Raw genomic sequence first — 10062 nt, forward strand, 5'->3', positions numbered from 1 at the left:
GTGAGGTGTGGGAGGTGCATGTGTGGGAGGTGAAACAAAAGGGCATATTCAGCAGAGCTGGAGGCTCTATAGTGAAATAAGACAATAATCCCGAACCAAAACAGCAATGGACAAGACATATTGACATTAGGGAGAGGCATGCGTAGCCGAGTGATCATAGGGACCAGTGGGTAGCTAGGCAAGCTGGAGACATGGCGATTCAGACAGCTAGCAGACTGGGGCTAGCAGAAGGGCCTTAGGGGGACGTAGCAACGGAAGAAGTCTTTTGTAGCCCCCTCGGACGGTTACGTCGGCAGACCAGTCATGTTGGATTGGCAGGGCTCTGTGTAGGCAGTAAAAGGGTCCAGGCCAATTAGCAAAATAGGTATTTGCAGCTCAAGAAATTGGCTGAGGGTCCTCTTCAGCTAACAGTCCGATATGCTGCAGGCTGCGGCTGGCAGGCTAGTGGATGGGCCTTCAAGGGACATCGCGACGAAGGAGTCTGTTGAAACCCATCGGGCAGATTACGTCGGGAGATCAGTTGTGTTGGAATCGGCGGGACCACCGTGTCAGCAGTAAAAGGGGTCCAGGCCAATTGCAAAATGTGTATTGTAGGAGTGGCTGATGGACCTCTTCAGCTAGCTGGGAGATGGACCTAGCATGAGGCTAGTTCCAGGCTCACTGGTGCTTGCTTCGGGACAGAGACGTTAGCCAGGGTGTAGCCACTCGGATAGCAGCTAGCTAGCTGCGATGATCCAGGTGAAAAGGTTCAGAGCTTGCGGTAGGAAACTGGAGATGTGAAGAAAAAGCTATCTGGTATGCGCTGTTTTGAATCGCGCTGTGCAGACTGGCAGGAGTTGACCGGGCTAAGGTTAGCTGATGACCGCTAGCAGTGGCTAACTGACTACTAGCTAGTAGCTAGTTAGCTGGCTAGCTTCTGTTGGGGGTTCCGGTTCTAAAGTATAGAAAATAGAAGATCCTTACCACATTGGGTGAGGCGGGTTGCAGGTGAGTATGTTGATACTGAGGTTAAAAATAGAAAAATATATATATACAAAGGAAAAAAAAGGATATATACACAGGACACGACAAGACAAAGACGTCTGAACTGCTACGCCATCATGAATTATAGGGATTATAAATCTCAACTGCAATATGTTAATGTGATGAAAACAACACATAAAAAACATGCAGCCCATTAGTTTACTGTGTTAACAAGACGGACAATTAAACAGTGATGATGGTAAGTGACCTTTCACACCCGCGTGGAAGCCAAATCAACTTAATGATCTCTGGGATGCCCTGTGGTGGAATAATCACCCAAACAGGGACGTGAAACTGAAGGTAAACATGTCAGAAAGGGGTTGGGAGCTCTGTGGGACACTCAAGGTTGGCTGCTGATTGCTTTCTCTTTCCGCTCTCAAATCAAAATGTCAGCCAGCAGGAAGACAGTGGTCCTGCTGTGTTCTGTAATAATTAAAGTAGTTATTTTCCGTTCTGACATAAGAAAACAAAGCCGCAACCTAAGTTTTTAGAACATTTGTATGCTTAAAAAGACACGCCAGATTATAGTACTTTAAGGCTTAAGAAATTGCTGAATGTTGGCAAGCTTTTCTTTTTTGGTCCATTAAAAGGACCACAATGTGTAGTCTAGTCTTATGGTTTCTAGTCAAGCCGACCATTGTCATTGCTAGTTGCCGCTTGCAGGAAATGGTTCATTCAAAGAAAGAGGCAGGCCATCTGTATGTCAGTTCCACATTTATTTGAAATCACAAAAAGATATTACAAGAAGAATATGTCCTGCATATGGCAAGCTGGTCAGGTTCACAGTCACAGGGTAGTAATACTCCACACCTGCAGCTCTCTACACTATCCATCACGATACTACATGGAAGAGGAGCCTGTGTAAAGATCAGAGTCAATGGATAGGATCCACAACCACATTTGTAGTTACCTCAGTAGGTCAGAGAAAAAACATGAGCGCAGCATGGATGGATAGATTAAGAACTGCCATGAATCCTAAAGTAGACAATGTTCTCCTCCACGTCATGACGTTCCACCTCAAGACTGTTGAAGATGGATCTGGGCTAAGAAAGGGTAGGAGAAATAGGATTAATCTTCAACTAATTTCCTTCCTGTTTTAATCTCTGTGGTATACCTAGTGAAAGCAGGGCACACATGCATTATTGTGGTTATACTGTAACATGACTGGAGGCTCATGCTCAACAGGTTGTACATGGTCTTTTGGGAACCATGTGTGGTGCTTTCACTGCTGTTTTGACATTGTGGTTTGCCTATTCTTATTTTTTTGGTCCTCATATAACAAACGTCCATTATCCACCTTTGCAGTTGCAGCTGAGGGAAACCTTGTTTTCTTCTCAGTGCTAAATGGCTCTGATGATTATCGCAAAACACAAGACCTCATTTATCAAACAGTTTGGGTGTAATCTGAATGAAAACATTAAGGTAATTCAGAGCACACATTCCTCAGAACTGCTCCCATCTCATTTCACCAGCCTAGCATTACAACACGCCGTTTTCAGTCTGAAACAGCGGCAGGTGCTCTTAATGAAAGATTGGACAATTTTGGGAAAACGATCATTTGTGTGCTTTTTGGCAGTTACTCTACATCACATGCACTTGGCCACATTCTTGTGGCAACATAGCGATTTCTCGTAGGACAAAAGTGTCCAGTTTAAGGTTTGAGCCCCAACAATTCCCAGTAATCTTCAAAATGCCTCTAGTAGAACTAAATTCATCCTAATGAGAAGCTATTAACATGTGTCACACCCTATTATCATTAACCTACTTGTCTCTAATTATGTTTAGCTCGGCGACACTACTGGGAAATGCTTCCCCTGATCTTTAAACCCACTCTTATTTTCAAAAATAAGAAACAAGGCCTTATCATTAGACTGAGGGAGGGTGTAAACCTGAACAAGATGGATGAGGTGGAATATATAGGAACTAGATAATGGTTGTGGTAATTACACACCGGCTAATCTCCCTTTGTTCCAGCTTTTACTGTGGTTGAAAAATACTAAAGGCTGATCCGGGAGGAGCATGTGCAGTGGCTTCCTAAAGTATTCAAACCGCTTGACTTTTTCAACATTTTGTTGTGTTACAGCCTGCATTTAAATTGTGGCCTACACACAATACCCCATAATGTCAAAGTTGACAAATTAATTAAAAATGAAAAGCTGAAATGTCTTGAGTCAATAAGTACTCAAGCCCTTTGTTATGGCAAGCCTAAATAAGTTCAGGAGTACAAATGTGCTAAACAAGTCACATAATAATTTGCAAGGACTCACTCTGTGAGCATAATAGTGTTTAACATGATTTTATAATGACTACCTCATCTCCGTACCCCACGCACACAATTATCTGTAAGAGCCCTCAGTCGAGCAGTGAATTTCAAACACAGATTCAACCACAAAGACCAGTGAGGTTTCCAATGCCTCGTAAAGAAGGGCACCTATTGGTATATGGGGAATAATTCAAAAGCAGACACTGAATATCCCTTTGAGCATGGTGAAGTTACACTTTGGATGGTGTATCAATACACCCAGTCACTAAAAAGATACAGGCATATCTTTCTAACTCAGTTGCAGGAGAGGAAGGAAAACAACTCAGGAATTTCACCATGAGGGCAATGGTGACTTTAAAACAGTTACAGAGTTTAATGGCTTTGATAAGAGAAACTGAGGATGGATCAACAATGTTGTAGTTACTCCACAATACTAACCTAATTGACAAAGTGAAAAGAAGGAAGACTGTACAGAATAAAAACCTCCCAAAGCATGCAAAGCATTCCATAGCGTATGGAAAGTATATTTATGCCTCTAACTTTCTCACTCATTATTCACGATTCATTTAGGACTATCCATAATCATGATAGCATCCACATTAATGCAGAAGTGTTTATCTAGCTAGCTAACAGTATGCTTTAACTTACAATGAAAACAATTTCCTGACAAAATTAGAAACTTATATCTGAGAATGTAGCTAGACTCTTACTGGCATATGTGGATGAATGCTTCACCCTCTCTGCCATGGTTGCCCTTAGTTTGAAGATGTAAACCGGAGACAGGTGTTTTATACAACAGCCTACTGTGTTCTCTTTTCGACTCCCACCACATTTGCAATCATACTCTGCTTTCACAGGGCATTCCACTTATTTCAAAACTCGGTCAACTTCTTCCGTGACACACTGTTGATCGTCATTTCTTCCCCATCACAGGACTCTACAATGTCTGGTTCAATGAACATGTTTTTACCTAAATCAGGGATTTCCTCATCGTCTGACAAATTTTCAGTCAGAGAGAGTCAGCACGGCACAGTCGTCCTCCAGAAAGTAATCCATCACAACTTTTTCCGACTGATCTTTGTTGATAGCGGCTGTTAAATTCAGGGCAGCAACTGAGAGCAGTAGCAACACTTCTGCAGTACTTCATGATAGCTTTCAAAAAAGCTGCGGTAGAAAGGACTATCTACACATCAAATCATATCAAATGTTATTGGTCACATACACGTGATTAGCAGATGTTATTGCGGGTGTAGCGAAATGACTGTGCTTCTAGCTCTGAGAGTGCAGTAATATCTAACAAGTAATATCAAACAAATTACACAACATATACCCAATACCCACAAATCACAGTAGGAATTAATTAAGACTATATAAGGCTGAAGTCGGAAGTTTACATTCACTTAGGTGGGAGTCATTAAAACTTGTTTTTCAACCACTCCACAAATGTCTTATTAATAACAAACTATAGTTTTGGCAAGTCGGTTAGGACATCTACATTGTACAAGTAAGTTTTCCAACAATTGTTTACAGACAGATTATTTCACTTATAATTCACTGCATCACAATTCCAGTGGATCAGAAGTTTACATAAACACAAGTCGACTGTGCCTTTAAAACCTCTTGAAGCTAGGGGGGCACTATTTTTATGTTTGGAAAAATAACGTCCCCAAAGTAAACGGCCTATTTCTCAGCACCAGATGCTAGAATATGCATATAATTGACATATTAGGATAGAAAACTCTGTTTCCAAAACTGTCAGAATTTTGTCTGTGAGTTAAACAGAACTGATATTGCAGGCTAAAACCTGAGGAAAATCCAATCAGGAAGTGCCCCTGTTTTTGAAACCTCTGTTCTTCAGCATCCCTATTGCCCATTTAAAAGGATATCAACCAGATTCCTTTTTCTATGGCTTCCCTAAGGTGTCAACAGCCTTTAGACATAGTTTCAGGCTTTTATTTTGAAGAATGAGCGTGAACGACCACATTGCGTAAGGGGATAGGTGGGGGCTCTCAGAGTGAGTTGTGCGCAAAAGAGAAAGGCGGCCATTGTTACTCCCGGTCCTAGTGAAAAGCCAACTGTCCCGGTTGATATATTATCGAATAGATATTTGAAAAACACCCTGAGGATTGATTATAAAAACCGTTTGACATTTTTCTGTGGACATTATGGATATAATTTGGAATTTGTCTGCGTTGTCGTGACCGCTCTTTCCGGTGGATTCCTGGGCATGACGCACCAAACTAACGGAGGTATTTGGATATAAAAAATATCTTTATGGAACGAAAGGAACATTTGATGTCTAACTGGGAGTCTCGTGAGTGAAAACATCCGAAGATCATCAAAGGTAAACAATTAATTTAATTGCTTTTCTGATTTTCGTGACCAAGTTACCTGATGCTAAGTGTACTTATTGTTTTGTCGAGCGATCGATAAACTTACAAACGCCTGTATTGCTTTCGCTGTAAAGCATAATTTCAAAATCTGAGACGACAGATGGATTAACAAAAGGCTAAACTGTGTTTTGCAATATTGCACTTGTGATTTCATGAATATGAATATTTTCTAGTAATATTATTTGACTGTGGCAATATGCTATTCAATGTTGCTGATGACAAATATACCGGATCCAGTTAGGAAAATTCCAGAAAATTGTGTCATGGCTTTGAGTCCTCTTCATTATATTTCTATATGTAATGTTCAGAATCAAAATGATTCACCTTGCTGAATATACGTTTCTCTTGTTTTTGAGAAATTAAAATTAAAACACACATTCACTTTGATAACTTATCATGATATGATAACTGACATCATTTGAGTCAATTGGAGGTGTACCTGTGGATGTATTTCAAGGCCTACCTTCCATCTCAGTGCCTCTTTGCTCGACATCATAAGAAAATCAAAAGAAATCAGCCAAGACCTCAGAAAAAATTGTTGACCTCCACAAGTCTGGTTCATCCTTGGGAGCAATTTCCAAACTCCTGAAGGTACCACATTCATCTGTACAAACAATTAACAAGTATAAACACCATGGGGACATGCAGCCAGGATACCGCTCAGGAAGGAGACGAGTTCTGTCTCTTAGAGATGAACGTACTTTCGTGCGAAAAGTGCAAATTAATCCCAGAACTACAGCAAAGGACAAAAGTATCTATATCCACAGTAAAACGAGTCCTATATCGACATAAGCTGAAAGGCCGCTCAGCAAGGAAGAAGCCACTGCTCCAAAACCGCCATAAAAAAGCCAGAGTTTGCAACTGCACACGGGGACAAAGATCATACTTTTTGGAGAAATGTCCTCTGGTCTGATTAAACAAATATAGAACTGTTTGGCCGTAATGACCATCGTTATGCTTGGAGGAAGAAGGGGGAGGCTTACAAGCCAAAGAACACCATCCCAACCGTGAAGCACAGAGGTGGCAGCATCATGTTGTGGGGGTGCTTTGCTGCAGGAGGGACTGGTGCACTTTACAAAGTAGATGGCTTCATGAGGATGGGAAATTATTTGGATATATTGAAACGTCATCTCAAGACATCAGTCAGGAAGTTAATTAGTCTTCCAAATGGACAATGACCCCAAGCATACTTCCAAAGTTGTGGCAAAATGGCTTAAGGACAACAAAGTCAGGGTATTGGAATGGCCATCACAAAGCCTTGACCTCAATCCTGTAGAAATTTGTGGACAGAAACGAAAAAGCGTGCGCGAGCAAGGAGGCCTACAAACCTGACTCAGTTACACCAGCTCTGACAGTAGGAATGGGCCAAAATTCACCCAACTTATTGTTGGAAGCTTTTGGAAGGCTACCCAAAACATTTGACGTTTGACCCAGTTTTGCACGAATGCTACCATCTATCCACAGTTTCTGGTTAGGGTAGGATTTCATAGTCAATTGTTTTAAAAATGTTCTACTTTGTAGAATAATAGTGAATACATCAAATCTATGAAATAACATATATGGAATCATGTGTTAAACAAAGATTTTACATTCTTCAAAGTGGCCACCCTTTGCCTTGATGACAGCTTTGCACACTTTTGGCATTCTCTCAACCAGATTCACCTGGAATGCTTTTCCAACAGTCTTGAAAGAGTTCCCACATACAATGAGCACTTGTTGGCTGCTTTTCTTTCACTCGACAGTCCAACTGATCCCAAACCATCTCAAATGGGTTGAGGTCGGGTGATTGTGGAGGCCAGGTCATCTGATGCAGCCCTCAATCACTTTCCTTCTTGGTCAAATGACCCTTACATAGCCTGGAGGTGTGTTGGGTCACTGTCCTGAAAACAAATGATAATCCCACTAAGCACAAACCAAATGGGATGGCATATTTCTGCAGAATGCTGTGGTAGACATGCTGGTTAAGTGTGCCTTGAATTCTAAATCAATCACAGACAGTGTCAATAGCAAAACTCCCACAAATCATCACACCTCCTCCTCTATGCTTTACGGTGGGAACCACACATGCAGAGATCATCCGTTAACCTACTTTGCGTCTCACAGAGACACAGTTGTTGAAACCAAAAATCTTAAATTTGGTCTCATCAGACCAAAGGACAGAATTTCACCAGTCTAATGTCCATTGCTCATGTTTCTTGGCCCAAGCAAGTCTCGTCTTCTTATTGGTGTTCTTTAGTGGTGGTTTATTTGCAGCAATTCAACCATGAAGGCCTGATTCACTCAGTCTCCTCTGAACAGTTGATGTTGAGATGTGTCTGTTACTTGAACTCTGTAAAGCATTTATTTGGGCTGCAATTTCTGAAACTGGTAACTCTAATGAACCTATCCTTATGAATTTATCCTCTGCAGCAGAGGTGACTCTAGGTCTTCCTTTCCTGTGGTGTTCCTCATGATAGCCAGTTTCATCATAGCACTTGATGGTTTTTGCGACTGCACTTGAAGAAACACTCAAAGTTCTTTAATGTTTTTGTATTGACTGACCTTCATGTCTTAAAGTAATAATGGACTATCGTTTCTCTTTGCTTATTTGAGCTGTTCTTGCCACAATATGGACTTGGTCTTTTACCAAATAAGTCTATCTTCTGTATACCCCCTTACCATGTCACAACAACTGATTGGCTCCAACACATTTAGAAGGAAAGGAATTTGTCAAATTAACTTTTAACAAGGAACACCTATTAATTGAAATGCATTCCAGGTGACTACCTCATGAAGCTGGTTGAGAGAATACCAAGCGTTTGCAAAGCTCTCATCAAGGGAAAGGGTGGCTACTTTGAAGAATCTCAAATGTAAAATATATTTGTATTTGTTTAACACTTTTTTGGTTACTACATGATTCCATGTGTTATTTCATAGTTTTGATGTCTTCACTATTATTCTATAATGTTGAAAATATTGCAAATAAAGAAAAAACATTGAATGAGTAGGTATGTCCAAAGTTTTGACTGGTACTGTATAAATAATAGATGCATATACATTTACACTACCGTTCAAAAGTTTGGGGTCACTTAGAATTGTCCTTAATTTTGAAAGAAAAGCTATTTTTTTTGTCCAGTAAAATAACATCAAATTGTTCAGAAATACAGTTTAGACATTGTTAATGTTGAATATGACTATTGTAGCTGGAATAGAATAGCCTTCGTTTCTCAGAACAAGAATAGACTGAAGAGTTTCAGAAGAAAGTAATTTGTTTCTGGCCATTTTGTGCCTGTAATCGAACCCACAAATGCTGATGCTCCAGATACTCAACTAGTCTAAAGAAGGCCAGTTTTATTGCTTCAGCAAAACAGTTGTCAGCTGTGTTAAGATAATTGCAAAAGGGTTTTCTAATGATCAATTAGCCTTTTAAAATGATAAACTTTGATTAACTAACACAACGGTCCATTGGAACACAGGAGTGATGGTTGCTGATAATGGGCCTGTACACCTATGTAGATATTCCAAATAAAAAATCTGCCGTTTCCAGCTACAATAGTCATTTACAACATTAATTTACAACATTTTCTACACTGTATTTCTGATCGATTTGACGTTATTTTAATGGACAAAAAATGTGATTTTTAAAAAACAAGGACATTTCTAAGTGACCCAAAACTTTTGAACGGTAGTGTATATAGACTATCCAAAAACGAGGCATGTGGTACACATCATTACGAGCTAGCATGACTGGCTAACATTTTGGCTAGCTGGCTAGAAGTAGCATGAAGCACATGGAAAAGTAATAACTCTATAAACCTTATTAAGGTGGTAAATACTCTACTGGTTTAGCAACACCCAACTGAAATCCCAGTGACATGTCCGACAGTACTTACAATTAGATGCACACGCTAAACACAGGTCAAATACAATGAACATGAGGATTAGTCCAGCGAGTCCATTCTCTAATGACCGGGATCTCACTCTGACTGCAGGAGTCGGGTTCAGCGAGGTGCACGGGGAATGGTGAACTGTGATTGGCTGCTACAAGTGGGGTGACTTGGAGGTACCACTACAGTGAGAAAATAAGGGGTGTTGGGCAAACACAACAACTACTAGAATATAAGAATTATCAGACTTAGCCCCATAGTTGGTTAAGAAAGTGTACCTTTGACCCCTTGGTGGAAGCATTCATCACCACAAGTTAGAACTACTGTATGGAACAGATGATTACATGGCAACAAAATGAAACAACAGAATTTTACACAAATCATACTATGAAACGTCTGCAAAAATTAAGATAGCTACAAACCCATCCGCTGAATTTAAATAGCACGCTATTCAAATGAAAGGTGTGTGTAGTCAAGCCAGAGTGCTGCAGGCCAGTGATCAACTAGTGCTGAAGTG

General features: G+C 40.5%; 1 long non-coding RNA gene across 1 annotated transcript; it reads right to left on the reverse strand.

Annotated features, from left to right (window-relative positions):
* Positions 1 to 1724: 1724 nt before the first annotated feature.
* On the reverse strand, positions 1725 to 9630 carry LOC149971796 (uncharacterized). Its single transcript, XR_016492046.1, has 2 exons — positions 9552 to 9630; positions 1725 to 2066 (listed from the first exon to the last, which is right to left on the reverse strand). It is a non-coding gene; the product is annotated as an uncharacterized LOC149971796 (long non-coding RNA).
* Positions 9631 to 10062: the final 432 nt, after the last annotated feature.

This window comes from Oncorhynchus mykiss, chromosome 25 (genome assembly GCF_057628025.1).
Source record: "Oncorhynchus mykiss isolate SJ-2025 chromosome 25, ASM5762802v1, whole genome shotgun sequence".
In the NCBI taxonomy this organism is placed as follows: domain Eukaryota; kingdom Metazoa; phylum Chordata; class Actinopteri; order Salmoniformes; family Salmonidae; genus Oncorhynchus; species Oncorhynchus mykiss.